The 24951-nt window shown below is 44.6% G+C and overlaps 1 long non-coding RNA gene across 2 annotated transcripts in view; it reads left to right on the top strand.

Annotated features, from left to right (window-relative positions):
- Positions 1-2712: 2712 nt before the first annotated feature.
- Positions 2713-24951, top strand: part of LOC138514226 (uncharacterized) — a 468254-nt gene continuing 446015 nt past the window's right edge. Inside the window, exon 1 of one of the 2 annotated variants that reach the window (XR_011281898.1) lies at positions 2713-2794. This is a non-coding gene — a long non-coding RNA (uncharacterized lncRNA). The remainder of the gene's footprint in view (positions 2795-24951) is intronic. The other variant, XR_011281897.1, reaches the window with a different exon arrangement.

The raw sequence follows: 24951 nt of genomic DNA, 5'->3' as shown, positions 1-24951 counted from the left end.
GAGCAGCGGAGACCAGGGTAGACGATAGGTATATGAGATTGAGAGGGTTGTATTGGGTGTGGGTTGGAATTTTATGTAGGTTGTGAGTTGTCAGAGGGAATGGAATTAAGTTGGAGCTTTTGGGCCTTAGACATATTGGAAAGGATGAGGTTACCCATTATGACGGCAGTGAGACCATCTGGTAGTGCTTCAAGTAAGTGGTCAAGAAGAGAATGAGGGTGCCCAGTGAGCAGTAGATGAGGAGAATAGTAAGAGAGGTGGAAGTGATGGGTTGGACTGAGATGTGCTTGAAAGAGGATGGAGTTCAATCAGAGCGGTGAAGGGGTGCAGATGGTGTGCTCTTGCTTCAGAGGGGCTGTTATTCACTCCTAGAGATATTTCAGCACTAAACGAGTCAGATAAGGGCAATGCTACAATTAAGAAAGATACAGTGCGCTCCCTACTTAAGGAGATATTTTCAATTCAATTGTTTTTTTTGTTGAAGTATTCACGGAAAGCAGGATGAAGTGTGCAGTTAAACAAAATGAGGAAAGATCCCAGTGTTTCATTCCATAACAATGTAAACTTCAAATGGACAAATGATACATTTTCATTTCTAAACGCATCTGGGATAAAGACCGGTCTAAGATTGAAAACGAGGGCAGCATGGGTCCTGGCATCTGCAATTAAATCAGTGACCAACGAATTAACATAGTCACAGAGAATAGAAATCACAGATACTCATCTCCCAATGTTCAAGCTAAGCAGCTCCTGATGAGGAGAAATTACTGGGAACCCCCATCCCACCCCCAAAAGTGTTTGGATAAAACAGAGAAACATTTTATTTTCTCAAATATTTCCATTTTTCCCGGCCCTCACATCAATGCACACTACACGCTCCCAAATAATCAACATAGGTCAGACATGGGTATGCCCAAAATCAGGTTTGACCTTTGTACAGGCAGACATTGTTCCCCTATTTATTTGTAACATACATCTTATACCCTCCGATTTTTACACATCAAGCTAATATAGTGAATAACATGTTACTAATAGTCTTTAGTTTTTCTTTACTAAACAAAATAATAATTGTCTTCTACCAGGCTTTACCTTTTCTGCACAAAAGAAAAAACTACTGTTACCATCTCCTATCATTTAGATGAAATGGCCTACACTAAACATCACGCAAAACTATTGGCTTTGCCAATGCTTGTTATCACGTACAGCATTCAGCAGCAGCAGATGGCCACATTTGGGAAACTGTTATAAAAGTGAAAGGAGAGTTCTTATCATTTAACTTTAACATACATATTGACTCTAACTGGAGGCAGACGTATGACCATTACCTTTGCACTTTGCTCTTTTACAATAAATGAAGTAGCTGGAAAGGACATATTGGACAGAAAGTCTTTGATATTCCAGGAGCGGGTTTATAGCACAAGTCCCCGTTTAACATCCTGGAAGTTGTTTTTCTGCAGGCAGAGATGGCTATTCTAAATCATTTCAAAGTGACAAAGATGTATATAACACAGAGAATCTGCCACTGGTCATTATCTTGGCATACATGTATAACACCACAAATATGAGCAAAAGGTATCAAGCCCACATTCCATTCAGGCCATTTTTTGTATTTCTTATGCAGGTGAAAAATGACACCTCTATGCAAAAGCTATGCAATGCTTGGGCACCCAAAATTTGACACAAAAAAAATTGCAGCACCACCTTGTCCTCCACATGTCTGACCTCAGAAGGAGGGGTAACCGTCAACTTGCCCTTAATCAATAGGAAGGAAGGGTGAGCCAAATTCTCAGGTTATGATCAGGTACCCAGGGTGATGGGCACAGTACCAGGAAAGCAATGCCAGCATTGTGCAGGGAGATATACTGGAGAGACAAAGGGTTGGGTGGCGAGGAAGGAAAGCAAAATAAAAGCAGGTGGCACCCCTTATTATGGGGAGTGCTGAATGACCAAAAAAGCTGAACAGGCCTTTCCCCAACTTTTATTGTTGCCCCTGCCCTACCATCACTCTCCACACCCAACAAGATAGCCTTCCTGGAACCAATGACACCCCAAACCCAAGGCCCTATTGCCACAAAAACATGGGAGTTGACACAGAACACTAGGCCGGCTAGAAAATTACATATTTCTTCTGGCCCGTCCCAACACTGACCACCTAACGTGCACTGGCACACTCCTGTGGACAGACATTACACACAATATTGTTTGTTGCATTAACATAATCATGATTTTACACATGAAATAACACACTCCTTTTTATGCTCAACATAGACAAGCCAACAGCAATTCGCTCAAACGCTAACCTTATGGCTTTGTCAATGCTTGTTTAGGTATATTCAGAAATTACCATATTTCATTTTAACGGACAGCTCCCAAAATCAGAGGCTTATGGTGCAGTATAATTTAGTTACTATACTTCCCATGTACAGATTCCGCTTTTGGCACCTTGCAGTGTGATTGGCCCATTCAGAAGAGACCACAAAAACTATTTATTCATATTTAAAGATGTTGATATTTTTCACAAAAGTAAATTCGTATTAACAGTTTCATGTTTAAATAGAGAGTGCCCTGTTCTGTTGCACTCCAACAGAAGTGAAAATAAAACAAGTCTGCACTCGTTTGTCCAAAATAGAAGCGTTGTCTGCTAAGGTATAGTTCTTACCCAAGGCTAATAGGTAACGCTTACACTGCCTGTTTCATGGCAACGTGTTCAGGAAGGAAACAAAGAGGTGATCGTTTCACTTTCGGTTTTGTCGTGGAAAATACTGGCGATCGTCCGGCTGTATATTTGCAGTTGGTAAGTTTGGAGAAAATGCATCTTTTGTCTAATGCCCTGTGACATAATTAATTATCTGATGTAAGGCGTTTAAGGGCAGGGAATATGGCAGTTTAGAGGGGGCGGATTGGGGCGTTGTTAAACGAGTAGACCAAATACAGAATGTACCCTGGTTCAGAAGGTACTTCAGCTATTTTTATAATGTTCTAAGAATGCATCTCTTTCGCAATATCGTCATCAATCTCAGCGAGAACTATGGTAAATGTAGACACTACAAGGGTTTGGGAGCAGAGTTATCACCTCCAGGAAGAGCTTTTACAAGTCTCCCTGATAAGTCTCCAATCTCTCAGATCCCAATGCTCTCCCGAAAACTGCTGAACTAGCCCAAACCACTCAGAAAGAAAATGGTCACAATTGTCCTTGATGCATATATAATTGGATACCTCCCATCTGTGTTAGGCATATTGAATACTTCCCATCTGTAAATGATACAGGTGGTGAGGATGAACATTGGTTTCTGAGTTTCATAGAACAGCTCTGCATGACATCCCGCCTCTAGATATTGGCTTCATGCAGTTGTATCAGTTTCAGGGATACATGCTGTTGCCATCGTGGCATAGTCACTTATTTTGTCAGTCTCACTGGTGTTCAGGAAGACATGGGTTGTCTGGCAACCACTTTCCATGAGAACTGGTGCTTAGGGTTACTGGCATGCAGCTGATACATTATTCATGGATGACATGTTGTAAACCCCTGCTGTGCCATACTTTCACATCAGTAGCAAGTCCTCCATTGACAGTCCTCTACTGATTGTAAGACTACATCTTTACCATCTTTAAGCATTGCTTTTGTGCTTCACTTCTTCGTATTGTAATGGGTGATGGAGGCTGTTATGTTTCGTTGCCCTTCTATTTGAAGGGTGGAATGTTGCGGGTTAACTCAGGCAGTGCACTAGAGTTGTCCCAATGTGAGAAGCGTTTGGGCTGGTTTATACGGCTAAAAGAAAACATTGGGGCCATTTCATATCTCTCCTAGTTTACCATGTTGCATGTAAGTACCTTATGCAGTCCTGGATTTTTCATTGCATTTTAATGCTTGTACGTTTTCATTTATATTTTTTCTTTTTTTGTTGTGGTTTATAATGCAAACATCTAGCATGCAAAGGTGCAGTGGAGAAACGAACAAAAGCAAATAACAAAAAAGAATTCAATTTATCAAGACAATCAAAATGATAAAGTTCTTCATTAGTTGGCAACTCAAAGAAACTTTATAATCCCAAGCATTGCTAGACTAAGGGGGTCGTTACGAGTTGGGCGGCATATGATAAAAGTGGCATTAGCGGAATTACCACCACAATTACCGTTCTGCCGAATTATGAGTCGATGGTAATTCCGCTGAATGTATCAAAATTTGGGAAATGGTGATAATACTGTCAATAACACAAACGCTGTATTACCATCATATCAAAAGTTGCGAGATGGCACTAATAGCTCCAAAAACACAGCGCAGTTGTCTCCACCTTTCAGGTGGAGGTAAATGCAGACAGGTACCACAAATGAAGCCACAGTTGCACCCAATCCACTCAAGAGAGCTACATAAGGCACACGCCCTCCCCAAACACACTGTCAAACACCATGCTGCCACTAGCCATTGCAACCTGGGACATGCAGCTGCTCATGCTGCGCATTGACCTACCCAGGCAGGAAAACCAGCACAGGGTGAAGAGAGGAGGAGGAGGAGACGACATTTAAGACAAGCGCCCATACCCCGGGTCAGGCCCTCACCATGGACACTCACTGACAACCAACTGGTCACCCTGTACCGAATAGGTGAATAGGGGGCCCATAGTTGATCTGCTCACCTTAATCCAAGAAGACCTAGATAGCATGATAAATGTAAACACAGCTGTGCCCCTCGCTACTGAAGCTAGTGTCTGTTTTGCAATTCCTGGGAACTGGCACCTTCCAGCACTCCGTGGCCATGCTGCCCAGCGTTGCACAGACCAGACTTTTGAAGGTGCTTGTACAGGTGGTGGGAGCCATCCTGTGTCATGTGTCCCAGTATATCTCCATGCCCACCACCCCGGCACAGGAGAATGCCAAGAAGGCACAGTGTTATGCAGTTGCCCACATGTCAAATATCATTGCTGCCCTGGACTGCACCCATGTGGCATTGGTAGCCCCCTCAGGCACATGAACATGTATACTGAAATAGGAAGCATTTTCCCTCCCTCAACGTCCAGGTCACCTGTGATCTTGACCTATACATCACACACTGCTGTGCCCGCTTCCCTGGTTCCACCCACGCTGCCATGGTTCTGTGCAACAGTACAATACCTGCAAACATGAAGAGGCACAGAGGCCAACGAACATGGATAATGGGTGAGTACTATTGCCATCACACAATTACATTGTGCAGCACTACAGTACAGCAATGCAAAGGGGGGTGTGCATAGTCACAAACGAAAAATGTATGTCCTATCAAGGCCCTGTACATGCAAACATCAAAAAAGGTGGAAGGGTTTGAATTAATCTGAACCACTGGTATTGCTCTGGGCAACCATCCACACCACCGTTTATTAGCCTGTCTGCACCATTGCCAAAGGGGTCCAGCCACATGCAAATCAGTCAGGTATTGTCAACAATGGGAGCAGTCCTGCCCGAACTGCTAGTGGCTCACTATCGCGCAGCGAGGAAGGGACCCACGTCTGGGCATACCTCCCTAACATAGGCAGACCAACTAAAACCAAAAAAGTGATGGGTGTAATGTTTTGAATTAATCTGAACCACTAGGAATGCTCTGGGCAATCTTCCACACCACCATTCTTTAGCCCGTCTGCGCCATTGCAAAAGGGATCCAGCCATATGCAAATCAGTCAAGTACTGCCACCAATGGGAGCAGCCTTGCCCAAACTGCTAGACCAGGCTCCATCTGCACAGAAACACAAGCAACCCCAGACATGTTTCAGCCTTGTTGGGCCTCCTCAGTGAGGTGCAGCTTGGTTCCCTATGGCGCAGCGAGCAAGGGACCCACGTCTGGGCACACGCTCTCTCACATAGAGAGACAAACTAAAACCAAAAAAGTGATGGGTGGAAGGTTTTGAATTAATTTTAACCACTGGCATTGCTCTGGGAAACCTTCCTCACTAGCATTTTTTAGCCCATCTGCACCATTGCAAAAAGGGTCCAGCCATATGCAAATCAGTCAGGTACTGCCACCAATAGATGAGCTGCTCCCCTTAATCCAAGAGATGTGTTTTATCCTGTCAAGGAGACAGACATGTGTGCATTTCACTCATATTTAGACTGTTAAGTATGAACCTATATTAATTATTTTCACATTCTGTAATTCCCTGGTTCAGAAACTTTCTTAAACTTTAAATTTTTAAGTTTAAGAAAGTTTCTGAACCAGGGAATTAGAGAATGTGAACAAATGAATGAAATGCACAAATGTCTGTTCCCTTGCAGGGATAAAACACATACTGACTACTTAGGAAACTAGGGAATTAGTGAATGTGAAAACAATGAAGACTTAACAGTATAAACAAGAGTGAAATGTACAAATGTTTTCTCTCTTAGCCAGGATAAAATATATACTAACCACTCCATTCAACAACAATTACCTAAAAGGACTAAAACTCATATCAAAGGTAGAACCCTGGACTGGCTAGCTGTGTACAATTGCACAGCCCTGATCTCTTCTATACTTCACAGCCCTGGACAGACCATTACCTGATCTCGTTCACCCTAGAGGCAACTCCAGCGCAAATTGACAGTATAGCTCCAGCTGTTCAGACCAGAAATAAAAAGAACATCACCCCTGAAAATTTGATCCCATTAATCGCACCGACCTTGAATGCCATTCCGGACCACACAGATCCCTTATTGATGGTAGACATATATAATAGGGTCATGCTCTCATCTCTTGATGCCATAGCCCCACTGAAGCTAAAAAAGAGCATACCAAGAAAACACATCAACGCCTGGTTTTCTCCTCATCTTAAAGCCCTCAGACAGGAAAAGTGTCGGTGTGAAAAAATTTGGAGATCACTTCCCTCAGAAAAAAACAAGGAAAACTTGAGCAAACTAGCCTCTCATTATAAAAAAGAAATCATCCTGGCCAAACAAACGTCCTACAGCACTCGAATCTCACAAGCCAAATCCAACACCAGAGAGCTCTTTACAATACTGAAAGAGGTTGAATCTCCCATCCAAGCTCCTGACTCGTGCCTCAAGGATAAAAACTGGTGCACGAGTATACAAAATGCCCTAGCTAACAAAATCTCCTCTCTCAAGACAAAGATACACATTAAAAAGGATTCCCTTCTCTCTTCCTCTAAACCTAGCATCCCCACCCGTAAAGAGATACACCCAACTCAGACACACCCCCCTGTGCACATTCCCCATTTTAACTTCCACAGAGTATCCACCAAAGAGGTAGAAAAGGTCATTCTCACCCTCAAACCTTCGAATTGCCATGGGGACCTATGCCCCACACAATTGATAAAGGATGCGGCTCGTGATCTCGCACCATTTATTACCAAACTAATAAATGCGTCATTCACATCAGGCAGCGTACCTAACAATCTGAAACAATCATGGGTCCTCCCCCTGCTCAAAAAACCGAATCTAGACCCCTCTACTCCCACTAATTACCGCCCCATCACTACAGTACCATTCCTCCTCAAAATCCTCGACAAAATAGCATACCAACAAATCCAACATCACCTTGAGCACTTCCATCTCCTAGGAGTCAGACAATCGGGCTTCAGGCCTCAACACGGCACCGAAACCGCACTCATAGATTTGAAGGCACAGATAGATGAGCTGAGAGATCAGGGTAAGGTGGCACTATTGTTACTTCTTGATCTCTCGGCTGCCTTCGATCTGGTCGACCACGAGATCCTATGCGACCACCTTCAAAAAGCCGCCCACTTCTCGCAAGAGGCAACTGATTGGATCCAATCCTTTCTAAATAACCGCACAATGAGAGTCTTTTCCCTATTAGCAGCAGCCGACCCAATTCCTGTCACCTGCGGCGTGCCTCAGGGATCCTGCGTCTCCCCGACCCTGTACAACATCTTCACGAAGCCCCTTTTTGATGATCTAGATGGTCTGGGTATCACCTACACTAATTATGCCGATGATACCCAGATCCTCATCCCGTTGACGGGGGATTATGACAAGGATTTGGCCTTCGTCAACAAAGTGTACCTCATCATCCAGGCATGGATGGTCTCACACGGTCTATGCCTGAATGATGACAAAACAGAACTCCTCATTCTAGGGTCCTCACACAACCTTAACAAACTAGACCAAAACTACTCCTCTTTCGTAATTGACAACAATAAGATCACGGTAGCCAAGGAGGTCAAAACCCTTGGCTTCTACCTAGATTCCACTCTCACCTTCAAAAAACATGTTAATGCTATGGCATCCACCACATCCTATACATGTAAACTCATCAGAGCAGCCAAACCTTTTCTCTCCCCGTCTAACTGCATCACCCTAGCCAGGGCTCTGATCCTGTCCAAGTTGAACTATTGTAACGCTCTCTATGTAGGATGCAATAAATATATTATGAACAAAATTCAGATCTTTCAAAATAACGCCCTAAGAGCAGCCCTCAGTATCCCAAAGAAAGCCCACATCTCTGATTCTAGACGGTCTGTCAACTGGCTTTCTACCAAAGACAAAATATTCCTCAAATCGGTTTCCCTGACCCACAAATGCCTCCACCAAGCAGCCCCTCAATACCTTATCACTAGATTCACCAGACCTACTTCCTCTCGCGCCTCTAGAATGGCCAACTCCAATCTCCTCCTGGTGCCTAGGTTTAAACGTTCTATGTCGGGTGGGAACAGCTTTCCTGTTAAAGCAGCACAATACTGGAACTCCCTTCCACCTTCTTGCAGGGAGGACCTCCCCTACCGCCTATTCAGAACTAAGACCATCCACTGGCTCAAGATTCACGACCTCTTGCTCTCCCGTTGCCCTGATGCTCCACCACTGTGACTGTATATATGTACATTTAGGTTGTCAATTGCTCCGTGTAGATACCTTTTCATGAGACAACTGATTTTTTTTTATATAGTATTGCTTATATTGTATATTTCTGTAACACATGCCTCATCGGCATGCATTGTTTCTTTTTGACGCGTCTAGGACTGTAACCACGGCTGGACCTCACTCCTTGTATGTAGCCAAGCTACGCAATCCTCTTGCTGCTTCTGAGCCTTGCTACCCCTGTAGGGGTTAGGTGCACAATATAAATAAATAAATACAAAATACAAAACAGGCACAAAATGAGGAGTGCGTCCCTGTCCATTACATAGGAAATAACTCATTAACCAAAATGGCCACAACGTGGAAAAACGTAGTGACGTCATCGCGCAAAGATACGCGATGATGTCATCATACCCACGTCATCGCACTAAGATATGCGATGACGTCGTCACGTGCGCGTCAATGCGTACGCGCTTAAAAGCCTGCGAAATAAGGTAATTTCCAGATCGCGGATGAACTGCAAAGGAGGCAAACATATCTCCCGAATCTAAGGTAAGAGAGCTCATTTGTGGATAAAACAGGAATAGTTAAATGCAGAATGTCTTTGTTGAAAGACTATCTTCCCGATTCATGGAATAAATGTGCGCTGAAATTAGTGGCGCACGCTGGCGCAAGCGTGAAAAACTAGCAGGCCCTGTGCGTGTTTTTCCCAGGATGAGCGCCAAAATCGTGCGTGGCGCACACAGGCTCACACGTCACAGCGACATCCCAAACGCTGTGTGCGACACGCACAGCGAAAGCGCACAACGTGTGGCGCACACACCAAAAAGGGGGTGGAACACGCGGAATGGGGAACAACGCATGGAAATGAGGGCGTAACTGGCGAAGTACTGCTGGGAAATACACGGAACGCCCACACGCACGCGAGCAACACATATTCATGGAATCGAATACGGGAAACCCGCGCACACCAAAAGACACGCACAGGCGTAAACATGTCCGCCACACGAAGGCAGGCGGAAGCGTCCCAGAAGAATATAAAAGTGCGCGCAAACAACAAACACGCATATACAGCTACGATGAATGTCCCATTTCTCGCACCACTGATCGTGGGACACCGCAAGAGGAGGAGAATAGCCAGGCCCCTCATTATTTCGCCCAGGACCAGCCTTTTTGGGATGCCTGATGAACAGGTCTATGGCAGGTATAGTTTTCCACCTCATATCATCCTAGACCTGGTCCAGGAGTGGGAGGATGACCTCATATCACCCACCTTGTGCTCCCAAGCACTGAGCCCCTTGGAAAGGGTGCTCAATGTACTGCATTTCTTGGCCACTGGGTCATTTCAGCGGACCACTGCCATAGTGGGGTGGGGGTCTCACAGCCCATGCAGTCACGCTGCCTACACCAGGTGTTGGCAATCATGACTGCGCGACTCTCAGTGTGCAGGCACACATACATGCCCTGAACACCCTCAGAAAGGCAAGCCATGGTCCAGGACTTTTACAGGGCATTATAATTAACTATTAAGAATATCTCTCTGAAGTTTCAGACTATCAATAAATCAAGGATAATCAAAATATAAAAAATACAAGTATCAGCATCCCTCAATCCTTTCTAAAATATATTTTAGTATATATGAACACTACTTAGATATAATAATACTTTACAAATTCATTATTGTCTGATTAATTTAAGGATCCCAAACCACCTGTCTAAAAAAACTAACAGTCTGGAGTCAGAAGAAATACAAAGCCAATGTTTTTCTCAACAATCACAATAAGAGCTTCTTATAAGTGAGGGGCTCAGAGGAGCCTTCCTTTCAAAAATGTGTATGTAATATTGTTGATTTAAATTTGGTTTTTAGACTCTCTCCTGAAGAGCCTTGTCACATTCAAGGTGAAACACGTGTTGAGAGGAAGAAATACAGTAACTTGCAATATAAATAGAAAAATTAAGCAAAGTGATGAATAACTTGTGCTCAATCAACAACAAAGAAAAAATAAAGTATTATTGAAGCTTACAACTATTGTTTGGACAATATGATGTGTTCTTTCTAATAACATTCACTCAAATAAAAAAAGGTATCAAAATTGGCGCATACCAAAAGATATCATTCGAGACAATATAGTTTACTTCAATATTGTTATGGTCACAAAATAGATATCTGGTGTTGGCGACAATGATATAAAAAAGCAAAAGGATTCGCCCAGGACTAAATCCTATCACTTGACCGGACATAGATTCCAATCTAAAAACCAGATTAATGGCCTATACCCAGGACAGACAAGAGGTTTTAGAACTCTCGTAACCGTTCAACCAGAGACATGCTATTAGAACGGAGTGTGACGTGCAAAAATATTTATTTGGACACTTAGTCCAAACCAGAGAACCATAATAACTGGAGCAAGGTTTAATTGCCTTGCACTCAGAGCCATAACCTCTACATGGATAAGCAATATTAGCATAGACAAATCTTGCTTGGTGTGTCAAGTGCCTATAGAAGACTTGGTGCATCTCGTGTTCATTTGTCCCTGCTATGGCTACAGCAGAAAAACGACTCTGATTCGAATTTTAAGAGAGACTGAATTAAAACAGTATTGCCCAGCTCAAGTACACCTGCTCTGGGATGACTCTTCAAAGGTGGGCTGGGCACTTTTAACATATTTTACATGTGCATGGTATAGAAGGAAATTACTATCAGCACCTTAAAGAATTTATAGACAGACAATGTATTGCCTGTTATAATTTAACAGTGTTTTTATCATTATTTCTCTTGAAAGTTTGAGATTTGTGTGTCATTGTATTAATTAATTCCTGTGTTTGTTTAATATTAGTGGTGGCCATGCTGTTCCCATCTTCATCTTGTATCCTGGCTTGCAACATTATGTGTTACTACTGACTTCTGCAATTGTATTCACTCTCCCCTCTTGCTTCTTCACTCTTTTGACTGCTAACTCTCTGTTCTCTCCTCTTTTCCCTTCTCTCTTTTCCTATCTCCTCCTCTTACTTTCTTCTATGCACTTACTCTATCAGAATTGTCCCTGGGCCTAGTATGATAGCAACCTTGTCTGTCTCCTCCCCCGTCTCCTTACTGGTTTTTTCCTCCCCACACCTCCTCCAGCACTATCTGAAATGTCGTCAAGCCTAGTACGAAAGTCGCTTGTTTTGTTCCTCCCCTCCCTTTCTGCACCCCTCTCCCTCACCTTTTGTTTTTCTCCGGCTCTACCAGAAATGTCGTCGGGCCTGGTATGGCAGTCGCCTGTCTGTTTCCATTTCCTTCCCGCTCTCCCCCTCCCCCCCTTATCTATGTCTTAGCTCTTGCACTATCTGGAATGTCGTCAGGCTGAGTACTATAGTTCATTTCACATCCTTACTGTTCATGGCCTGTAAGAATGTCATTGTATTTTCCCTTGTTCCCTCCCTTGCCTTGAAGCGCTTTGAAACACATTCTGTATAGGCGCTATATAAATAAACTATCATATCATATCATATTACATTGCTGTATGTTATTATGGAAAGCCTGTTTGTATTTTCTGAAATAAACTTGAATTGATTGATTGATATTGTATACAATCTATCAGATTATAAGTCAAGACATATCAGCATTAAACAAAGGAATTATCTTTGAACCTAGGACACGTATATAAATCTGTTCAAATTTGTTCACAAATTGAAACGTAAGGAATTCTTTCATTACGAAGAACATGGATTGTATATAAAGATTATCATCAGGACACATCTAGTCTAACCATGCAGGATTTTGAAGCCAAGAGTACTCTTATGCAATTGGAACTGGAAGAGTACATACCCCCAAGTAGAATAGCCAGAGACATAGCCATCTATAAAGACAAACCAACAGCTACACTTTTCAAACCAGCCGCCACATATTTACTGCTTTTACCAACCAAGATCCATAAAGATAGCTTTTTGAAATAGCTACGCAAGACATAAGAACAAAACTAAAGATACTAGCAAGAACGAATCCAACACCAGAAACCCAATCTCAGCTACCAGGAAAGACAAGCACTTAGAAAAATCACAACAACCAAAAATCTAGTAATCAAAGAAGCAGGCAACATGGTAGTGATGAAAATACTAGACTAAATTAAAATGACTGAAGAAGATCTCTCAATGCCAGGTTGCTACAGAAAAGTAGGCAACAAACCCTTGCTCGTAGCCAAAGCAAACCTAAACTACTAATAATTAAATGGTACCAACAAGATGTTCTGTCATGTCCCGCCGTCCCCGCTGGTCCCTGTGGCGGCGGTGGAACAGGGTCGGGATGGTGTCCCTTTACCCTACCAAGATGGCTTCCCAGAGCTTGTTCTGTGCTCCAGACTTTCACAGGATTATGGGAAGGTTGTTCCCGCCTCCGTTGCCAGGAACCCATTATCAAGCTGCTGGATCCAAGCAATGTCGCGTTGCTACTCTTCTCTTAGCCACGCTACGTAAGTTTGTTGCTAGTCTCTTCAGTTCCTTTGTCCATGCTAATCCTATCCTTGCTGTCCTAACACTTTTTTGCTCTCTATCTGACAGGGTCCGTTTCTACCTGCGACAACTGCACTTGCTCCGACATCTCGGAATCCTTATCTATGCTCCGATTAGTTACAGCATTCAGTTTGAGGAAACAGTTACACATTCTCATAGACCACTTTTACATGTTTGTCTTACCCGTGTACGAACATTATCATTGTCTTCTTTACCCGTGTTTAGCCGCTACTAGCCGACGCATCGTGGTATCCAAAGCAACGTAGACCCGGAAGTCAGCTCTCGTGTCTGCAGACCCGTCAGCGCCGTGCACAGCTACGTTGTTCGAAGCTATCGGCAGGAAAGTATCCAGTTAGATAATCATAGTACTCTACGACCTGTACTAATTCTGCTCTCTGCACCTCTCCTCTTATCTGATCCTCTCATCTTGCCATAGAAACCTGTAGCTTGCTGTTGACCCTTCGCCACCGCAGAATGTACTTCCCTCTCCATGTAGCAGCACAAGCTCATGCTGACAGCCTGGTGAGCACAATTCCTTCACCAGTTGGTTAATCTCTAGCGCTACTCTTTCTAAACTACCTCTGCTTTCATTGTTAGACCTGGAATACTGATTAGGCCTTATCAGCAACATTAGAAGGACAACATTCCTCCAGCCCATCTCACCTCCTGAGAACCAGCTACCAGGAGAATACATCAACTCGAGTAACCAGAACAGCGTTTTTTTCCCCAGAGGGTTTTCCTGGAAACCCTATTGTTATAATTTGGTTAACTTAGTAACAACATTTAATCTCAAAAGTGTCACTAACCTGATCTTACAGCGACTTCCCATGAAAGATGCAAATGCTGAAATGAAAGTTCCCCTGGATAGCTCTACCCTCCCCTCTCTGGAAATGATAATATGCCAGAGCGGGAAGGAGCAAAACCCCCCAGGGAAACCCGCTGGGGAAGAAAACCCTGGACGATGTTGCTCGCGGGGAATCCGGACGAGGTCTTCGGAGTAGCAGTCACTTGAATCGAAGATGGAGTCTGGGAGTTAGACACAAGACAGGTAAGAATTCAATAGTGAAGATTAGACTGAAATATTGTAGAAGGAGCAGTAGCCTGACACTTACTGGAGGAGGTTTGATCGGGAACACCGGTTTCCAGTATTTAGGTCCAGAAAGTAGTACCAGCCCACCCTTAGGGAAAAGAGAGATATTTTCCGCCAGAGTAATATTGGGAAAGTGGTGCAGAGAGCGGGTATAGAAAGAACGCTAACTTACTTTGGATGGGAATGTCGAGAGTGCGGCCAGCCCAAGTGGAAGTTGGGAGCGGGAGACTTGTCGAGGAAATACGGGACTCTGAGCGAAACCGAGATGAGAGAGAAGAGGAGAGTCTGGATAGAAAGGAGAGCAAATAAGCAGAGATATTACAGAAATAAGAATTCACATAGGTCAGAGAAGGGCAACCTAGTAGTGGAACTTAAAGAGCGCCGGAATCAGCAGTAGTGACGCGGCGGGTAGCCGTACTTCCTTCCCTAAATGGGATCTCGTGAACAGCCATCTGCGTCTCTGTGGAGCGTGCATAGTCTATCCCGTTGTCTGCAGTTACGGTGCGGACATCCACAGCCATCTTGGACAGGCTGGAGCATATTACTCCGCACAATCGGCGGCGCTGCCAAAGAGACCAGCGCTGTAACGGCGTGACACCTATGCCTACACCATTGCATTTCATCGGGTGGGTTTAGGGCGACCAGTTATATTCTCATATCTTCGACCACTGCTGCATCTGCTTCAGGTGGGTGCCTTCTTGTTTTACACAGTCAATTCGAAGTTGTAAGAATTGAATCCTAACATGTTTTTAATGAGGATGAAAGACAATATTTGATTTAATTCAATCCTAGAACTCCAACGTTATACTTTTTACCCAAACTACATATACCTTTTGAAAAACATACCACAAGTTAGACACATACTAAGTGGGAATTGGTCTTTTACTGAACAACTCTCCAAATTCATAGATTCCTTTCTACATCCAACAGTGCTCAAACTAGACTCCTATATTAGATATTCTATCCACATTTTTAGAAACTCAAAGAAATAGTTTGGAGAGAAAAATATTTCTCGGTCACACTTCACGTCAATGCTCTCTACACCTCAATAGATCACAACCTAGCTATGACAGCGGTAAAACATTATTTCAATCGAAAGCCAGTCAGATACTACGAACAGTGTAATATTTATATAGAAATGTTGGTTTACCATGAAATGAACAAAATTAAAAGTTCAAAAGGACAAATGACTGAATTGCTTTTTCTTCTAAGAATGCGGGGGGAGCCGCCCCCACATCCCCCTCAAAACACTACCTTAACTAATACCCTACCCTTGCCCCACCCCACAGCTATTTTCTATTAAAAGCGACCCAAGATTTCAAAGAAAATAGGTAAAATAATTTGGTTATTTTTGTTCGTTTTTTTTGTTCGATCATTTATGCGGATACCAGAAATGTTAGACTTTGCAGACCAACAATTGTTTTCTTTACAATGACCAACTGTACCAACAATCAAAATCAGTAGCCATGGAGAGGCCACCAGGGGCGCGCAGATGGTGGAAGCCTAACTGTGAGGCTTGTGCGCCACTGGGATGAATTGGTTTGAGAGCCCGGCAGGTGGGCTATGCCTCACGGCGCGTTAGAGAGTAGCTTGGTTATTGGATTGCGGTTGCCAAAGGGGTGAAGGAGAATGGAACTTTGGCATCTGCTTAGCCCAGCCCTGTCCTGTGGGAGCTATCGAGTGGCATTGCATTTTACCACATGGATGAGTGGACCAGTGGGGGCACCCAGGGGTAAATCCGCTGTCGGAGCCTGCTACTGTCTTGAGGTTTGTACGGGATCCAGTGCCTATATAGTTTTCCTCCCCTTCTCCCTCACTGAGAGAATCTCCTTTCCAGGTGCACAAGGGATGGTAGTTCCAATTGGATGGATTGGAGACCCTCACTGAGCGGTTCCACTTGATGTGCCCTAATCAGTTTCAGGAAATGAAGGAGGTGAATTACCTGGGCATTGCTGAGGCACCAGACGATATGGCCTCGGCCAAGAAAGACATAGCCGCCCTGTTGGAAGAGATCAGGGGGATTTGCTCCGTCATAGGGGGTAAACTTGACAAGATGGACAAACGAATACATGATATTGATGACAGACTTCAAGGATTGGAGAACAATCAATCCTTACTGGACACAATGGAGGTGCATATTGATATGCGGTTGTCGGAACTTGAACGATGGGAATCAGAAATGACTTTAAAGATGGATGCTTTTGAGAACTGGGAGAGAAGGAACAAACTGAGATTTTTTGGGTTTTAGAAGAAAGAATGAGAAACAGAAATGGACATCAAGAGAGTCCTCTATGAGGTGATAAATCTGTTTGGTAATGACATGATTCCTGAACCCACGATTGACAGGGCACATAGGGCTGGGGGAGGGGCCAGGGGCCCCACATCTATTTTTGCCCGCTTCCATTATTTTGAGGAGAAAATTGACATTCTTGATAAGGCACAGAGAGAGGGCCCCGTCATGCTCGCATCCTCCAAAATAACTTTCAAGAAATTTCAAGAGATGGAGGATGTGTGCCTCCCTTACCCAATGGCTCAACGAAAAGGGAGTTTGCTATCGGTGAGGTTCCCCTTGTCTATATCTTTCGAGCATGAAGGCCATAAATATGAATTGATTACAGAAGACGATATCCAGAGGGTCAAGAGTGAACTCATGGGTGCCTCCGGAGGCCAAAGCTAAGGAGGGGAATGAGGCGGCTGGAGACAGTTTTCAGAGGGTTAAAGGGGGCAGGCGCCGGCCTGTCCTAGGACCAAGCACATTTAAGAAATGGAATAATCCCCCAGGGGGGTACCCCTGATGCTTAATTTTTTGTGTGGCTGCAACTGTGTACAATTTATCCCGAGTGCTTCTAACACCTCATTCGTTGTTGTCCATTTGATAATTATTGGGTTGTGGTGGCACCTCAGAGCGGGTCAGTAAGGTGACTAGCGGGGAACGAGTCTGTTGGTGAAGCAGGGGGAACAGGAGCCATTGGACACCTGGAGTCGGGAGCACGAGTAGTAGTTGTGCTGGACCCGGACAAGGTTAGCGGGAAAAGGTGGAGGTTTCATGAAAAGTGTTGTTGATGATTATTTGGTTGCGGGGGGCTGTGGGGCTCTTATAGCAGTGGGACGTATTGCAATTTCTCGGTGGCCGGGAATTCTTGGTGGTTCGATCCAGTGATGTTAACTGTGAGGGACTGGATGCCACAGGGAGGGCAAATAGGTTGTAGTTTGGTGGCTTTGAGGGACAGGGGGGATGGTGGGAACTGGTATAGGGAATTTGTTTCATGAGACTTTTGTGACCTGGAAAGTTGATTTTGTTGAAGTTGCAATGTTTTGTGGACACAACTCTATTATGGCGATGCAGGATGTGAATAAGGTGGGAGGCAGGTCTGCCTGCTGGTTTGTACGTTAAATGTGAAGGGGTTAAACTCACCGACCAAATTATCGTTTGTGGCTAGAGAATTTCAGACGGTGGGGATGCATGTCCTCTTTTTGCACTAAACAAGGTTTCTTACAGAGGGAGGAATGGAGTGTCCTTTGTGGACTTATTGGACAGGCATACTGGGCAACAGGTGACTCCAAAAAGGATGGGGTATGGATCCTTTTCCACAAGAGACTAAGGATGGAAAAGGTGATGCCATGGAAAAGTAGAGATGGTAGAGCACTCATGGTCTCGGGACTCTTTATGGGGGTATGGCTTACGTTTGCAATGATGTATGCTCCTAATCAGGGACATTTGAGATTCTTGAGGGCAACGATAGTGAAAGTTGTGAGAGATTGTAAATGGCATCGGATAGTGGTTTAGAGCTTAATATGTGGGCTCACCCACCGCTTGATAGATGGGTCCCGGGTGAGGGTGGTGGCAGGGCTGGACTGGGAATCAAAAGTGGCCCTGGAAAATGTTTTCAAAGCGGACACATATTTCACCAAACAAGCGAGCACAGAGCGTGAGCCCAACCCTTCTATCAGGGGATTGCCAGTATCCCCCAAGAAAATCTTGAAAAGAATTAATCAAAATGTTTGCACTTAAAGCATGTTTTAAACATACACGGATTAAAATGTCATGTTTTAAATAAGTTCATGATCTCCCAAAGTAGATTTTCAATGATAGAGGGACCTAGGACGTTCCGCATTTAGCAGATGAGAAAAACTAATAAAGCTATTTTTAAAAGTGCCCAGACAACATGCACCCCTATTCCATTCCCTATTCCAGTTCACCCTATTCCCGTGCTGGGAAGGGCACACAGATAAAAAGCATTCAGAAACGATCATTGGCAATCCCAAGAGTTTTGGCTTTTGTGTAGGCATGGGAAAGGTATTTTGCCAGGCACTGCCACAGTGGTATTAACTGTCCATTGATGGTAGCAGCTGCAAAGTGGTAATTTAGCAGTGCCTGGTGAATGCCTAATATTGAAACACAAGCTTAAACTGTTGGCTTTGCCAATGCTTGTTTTTAACAGGACTTCAGTGAGGGACAGACGTAGTGCTTATAAATGGAGTACCTGAAGCAAACCAGGTTGACATTTTTATTTTACCAGTAGTGTGTTCATAGTTCCATTTCAGTCATTAACTCTCAGAAGACTGCTTTGAGAAAAAACTGGCAGCCACTTAAAGCACACACTTTGATGCTAAGGCTTGGTAAAGCTAGCTCAAAAACATCCCAGGAGGACGTGTTTTTGGTGAAGGGCAGAAAGCAGTTAGAAATGGCCATAGGGATTAACATGGCCATGGGTGGATAAATAACCAAACAGCATGTACAAGCTATGTGTCCCAAAAGGCACCATAGGGTGAGAAAGTGGATAGTAGGATTCAGGGAGTTGATGTTGGGAGGACGAGTAGATCGGCTAGACAAGATCTGTGAATACAATTTAGAGGCAAGTACAATAATGATATGAGAGATGCTATGATCCGTACACTGCACATCTGTATACGTATACAATGAGAACCACACAGTCCACAATGTAAATCTCCATAACAAATATCCATAGCATGACTCTCCACGGCTCCCTTCCCTCCATGATCTAGCTGTGTCTGTCCAGATGTTTGGCCCCAAGCTTTGCTGGGAAGACTACATTTGAAGATTTACTTATGCAATGTCCTGGCCAGCACTACCCATCCCTGCTTCATGGTGATGGGATTTTTCAAAATGGAGGTAAGGAAAGAAACGGTGACAAAATACAAATATCAGGGGAAGCGAGACAAAACACATAAAGGAGCAAAAAAAGAGGAGAACGTGTGAGAAAGGGGATGAAGGGAGGACAGACAGATTCTAGAAGAGAGGAGATGCATAACAATAGAGAATGGTATATTGGAGAGATGAAATCAGAGAGCAGAGAAAAAGAGATTGTCTGGGAGAAGGAGGTGGATAAGAGAGAAATGTTTAGCATAAGAGGAGTGAGAGAATTCAAGAGATAGGATAGAGGGCAGGTGGAAGAATAAAACAGACTATGCGGGAGAGAGAACAGGAAAGATGGAAAGGACTGACACAATAAAGAGAATTGGAGTATGCCTACTACACTAAGGAGGTTGTAGGTAGCCCTGAGAATTGAGCAATGAGGCGCGGGGTGGCCGGTGTACCCCCAGCGTTCTAATTCTTGCAGTGATTGTTTGCTGTGCTGCGAATGTTCATTTCTCCTTCAGAGGCTCCCTTTCCAGCAACCTGCAGGCTATCCCACTGCTCCAGCTGCAGTGCCCTGGCATCATGTCACTCTGAAAATGTGAGCAATAATATTTCCCCTTGACGATGGTTATATATACCCATCACTTAAGTGTTAACGTAATGCATTTAAGTGACAGGGATCCATTCATTTATTGCTAGCAGTTGACGAATGGTGAGTTGTATTCGTTTTTTTCAAGGGTGTGGCATGTCCGCAGCACAATAGTCAATATGAAAGTTACAAGTCCACAGCAGAATCACAAAGAGCCAAAAGTGCTGCCATCAAATACAACGTGCAGCCTCGTAGGGCGAGGCACTGCCATTTTATGACAGGCTCAGCCTGGGTTGCCTGGGTGCTGCCAAGTACACAACATTGTATGCCAGGTATATACATGATACACGGTACAGCATCAGAGCGCACCAATAAGTAAGCTGGTACTAGCGCTAAGAGAGCTATGGGGGAAATTGCAAAAGTAATGGGGTGAGAGAAAAGTACTGTGTAGAGAAAATAGTCTGTTGGGCAGGTTTCTGACTCCTGATGGAATAGCAAAACCCTTACAAGTTTACTGTTTTGCAGCAGGGAGGTGGCTGGGCAAATGGAGCTCGGAACGTTGTTCCATAAGGCCAGGGCGCTGTTGAGCACCCTTTGCCTCCAAAGCATGGCTATCGGGAGAATTTAGGAACAGGTCATCAGTAAGATGGTATTGCGTGACTAGGTATTGCACATGCAGGACAGATTGCTTGTGCTATGACCAAATGGGTATATGGCTTTTGCAGGCTGCCATGTGTTAATATACTGGGCATAGCAATCAGGGTTATGCCAGGTGTGCACTCCAGCTATTATGGCAAGTATTGAAACCAAGCCTTTATACCGGCTAAGGATCGAGTCCTGCATAACTGCACTCGTAGGCAAGCACTCTGGGGGCATCTAAAGTGCAGCTAGTGTGGCATAGATGAAACGTAGTTATATCTTGGGATGAGGGGAGTTTTAATAGGGGAACTAAATATATTCTGTTACTGTGTACTATTGAAGATGAGCTGCCGGTTGCCTTCAGACCAGGTGTGTGAGTAGACCATCCGTGCAGAACTACAAGTCCCACAATGCAATGCTAACACAATACAGACGTGTGTGATCCACGTGCGCCTCATTGTGGTGCAGCCTCGCGCCTGGAAATCTAGGAGGGGCACAGGGCAGTAAAAATAGGAAAAAAAGACAGACACATCAAAATTCCTGCTGAAAGACAGAGAATGATGCTTCTGCATAAGGATAGCTGTCATTATGCTCTGCAATTTCATACCATATGTACACATGAGGGTGTGAAGGCGGGTGGGCTTCACTCAGGCTTGTTGAGCACCCTCATGAGGACCGCCAGCATGCGCAGTCCTCTTCAAACACAACTTTGGAGCCTCTCTTTAATATCAAGAAAAGGGGCTCCGGCAGGGGAGAGGCGCTGGCCTGGCCCCCTTTTGGTGCCGCTATTTCACCTCACCGTTAATGCTCTGGGCTGAGAGCGGCCTTCCTTCATTCACATCACGTGCCCATGCCTGCTCCATCGGCAGGAGCCCATTGCAGGCAGGCGAATAGAGACGGAGGTTTGCTGCTGCCTCCTGCAAATACACAGATAACATGATGCAGCTGCATGACCCATGTCACATGTTAAATGGATCATGCAGCTGCATCATTTAGTACAGGTCTAAGGGCAGATATCGTATCGGCACACATTTAAAGACGAATCGCAACTGAATTGTCAGCACCTGGGCTCAGTTCTCGCGCACTCAGCAGCACTGAGGTTGACACTGGCGGCCCAGGGTGTGCAGCCTGTCCGTCTCCCTCAATTATCTCGTTTTCACTTACCTTAGTGGTCGTGGCGTTGAGTCGTTGGAAGGCACAAGCAGCAGGCAGCCGCCTGACTGTGGCCTGTGCCTGGCTGCTGCCCTGCCCACTCCACCAGTGCACTTTAGCCGCCCAGCTGCACCTGACCTGTGCAATGTGTATGTAGCAGCAGGCAGGACATGTGGGGTTCCCAGCACCTCATCACCATGCGCAGGTATGAGCTTCTGGGAAAGAAAAGAAATCTGCCAGAGTCACGTACCTTGGTCGGTGGTGGTGGCAGTAGCCAATTCAATATGAATCATCCAAGCAGATCACACGATGCGTGTGACCGTTGCCCTTCTATTTTTGTATCCTTCCGCTCCTCGCCAAAGAGGCACTATGCCCAGAGGCCCACCGGGGGATGTCCTGGTGATGCCAGGGCTTGTCCGGTTGGTTGTGGAGGATTGCAGGCCTGCTTGGATTCTCATGACTTGTGCAATGCGTGGCAACTATTTTATCCTCAGGATAGAAGTTTCACTTTTTACTCTCTCGCCACATGGGACGTATACTCGCATTGATTATGTTTCCGTGTCAAGAGAATTATGGGATGGTGCAATGGGTTGTGTGATACTCCTGATTAGCTGGTCGGACTGTGACATGGTTTGACTGGATTTATAATTGTTGGGGTAAAGTGCTTGACACTCACTCTGGCAGTGTAATGAGTCGCTTTGGAAGGAGCTGAGGTTTAGGGAAGAATTTGAGGGGGCATAAAGGAATATTTCTTTGTTAGTGATACTGGGAGGTGGATATATGTACTGTCTGGGACACTGCTAAAGTGACTTGGAAGGGCCTGTTGATAAGAAGGGTGTGAGGCAGAAAAGGGAGAGAACTTTTAATTTTTGTATTTATTTATTGTGTGGCATAATTAAGAACAAATAAAACTGTATAGCCTGAATTCATCAAGCAAATCAATACATTATTATATTATTACATTAATTCATTAAGACGTTAATAAATTGACAGCAGTCTACAAAACAGGATTAATAACTAAAGTCTAAAAGCAACAACGAGGCCAAATCGATATTAGACAAATAAAACCATTTACTAGGATAGTTGATCAGGAAACATCATAACCAGAAATCTCATCACAGAAATCATTAAAGATGCTGGCGGCACCACAAGAAGAGAGTGCCACACTCTTTTCAGTGCCAATCATATTGGCTGTATCCAGAGATTTACCTAACATATTAACGCGAGTAGCGGTTAAGACAAGGACAAACCAACAAAATGTGCTGTATTGCTTCGATTTCACCATGACAATGGCGGCATCACCTGTCTTGCCTGTGTATGTGATCTCTAGTACCTTTAACTTCAAATGTGTTGAATAGATTTAACTTTAAAAACATCCAAGTACGACAAATTATCTTAGCAGGGTATTTTAACAAGATACCATTCATAGACCCATACGCTTTTATGTCATAGATGGTGTGTTTAAACACCTTATAGGATGTCAGCATTCCATTTTCAATCCAGTCTTGTTTAAACAGTGCTTTTCTAGCAATGCTGGGTCTCTGTGTAAGCATTTCTTCAGTAATGTCTCCTCTTCACTTAATAGCAAGACAATCCTGAGCCCAATCGGACAAGGGCCTGCAGCTCCCCGATATTTACAGACGCTGCAGGTCCATAAACAATGACCCAGAAGGAGGATCCAAACGGCTTCTATATAGGGGAGTACCTATGGTGCATGGCTGAGGCCCTTAAGTAAATGGCAGACATGGCAGAGGTTCATTGATTGAAGACACGTGTGCCAAAGATGACTGCAGTGCTGGGGACTGGAACGTAGAAGATTCAATGGCTGTAGGAGAACAGACAGACGTCTCAGAAGTCGACAAACACATTGGTGGCTCAGGAATGGAAGGCACCTCTAGGGCAGTAGACTCCTTGGCACAAGTAACCAAAGACTGAGCTTTACCTTTGCAGTCCCTTTCCTTAGTGGATGACACAGTCTCTTTCGTTGTAGACGTCAAAATTAACCAGAGGAATCAACATAGTAAAGTCTCGGTTGATCAAGATTTCGTCAATTGTCCACTCATCTGTCTTCGCCTCTGAAAGTGGCAGATTAACAATCAACAGTTCAGGAATCGCCTGTCGGGTTTTTGGTTCTGTGTGCTGTGGAATGAGTTCATCAGAACATGGAATCTGTACTTTCTCTGACTGTTCGTTGTGACCAAAATTGGCAGTAGGAAGAGTGAACACAGATCATTTTCCACATCCGCTAGAACATCTACTTCAGTCTCAGCAGCTAGACCAAGAGCAGAGCCTAAGCCTACTGTAGTGACTGAATCTATGTAGGCCACTTTTGTGGATTGTGTTTGGAAATCAGAAACTTGCATGTGTGTTAGCTCAGGGTTGTGACAAGCTGCTACACAGGAAATCTTAGGTACAGGCCTGCATAGAGCATCTTCAGCTAACTGGAGTCCGTGACAAACAGAAGGAAGCATGTCAGACACTGGGCCTCATTACGACCCCGGCTGTAGCCATGCCGGTAAAAATGGCACGGCTGTCGCCGGAGTCTTGTTTTCTTCCGGCGCATGGCAATGGGGAATCACCTGGGCATTACAGCCTCAGCAGTCCCTGGAGCCAGGCGTCGGAATATATTACTCCCCATTCCCATTTGAATCTCATAGGACTCAAATGGGAATGATGAGGACGGAAGCACCGGCACTGTGCGCAACAGTGCCGGTGCTTCTGTCAAAGTCTGCTGGCGGGTGCTGGTCTGTCTGCCAGGTCAGACCTGGCATGCAGGACGGCACCCACCAGCAGAACTCCGAATGTGCCGGTCCGGTAACAACGGTGCCAGTAGCTTACCGGCACCGTTGTAACCGCGACCGGCACACTCCTAATGAGGCCCCCTGTGCCCTGATTAAGCGCTGCGCTAGAAGAAAGACTTTCACTCCCAGTAGATCTTACATATTGACAAATATCATGGTCTACTAAAGTCTCTGCACTCAGGGACTGCACAGTGCTCACTTCATCAACAAAGGATAAGGTCTCAGGTGTATTCATTAAAGACTGCAAGGTTTTATTCTCCTCTTGTAAAGAAACAAATTCTTGTCTTAACTCCTCAAGCTTAGCTTTTAG

This window comes from Ambystoma mexicanum, chromosome 12 (assembly GCF_040938575.1).
Source record: "Ambystoma mexicanum isolate Mex_15411 chromosome 12, UKY_AmexF1_1, whole genome shotgun sequence".
NCBI lineage: Eukaryota > Metazoa > Chordata > Amphibia > Caudata > Ambystomatidae > Ambystoma > Ambystoma mexicanum.
This window is presented reverse-complemented; position numbering and strand designations above follow the sequence as displayed.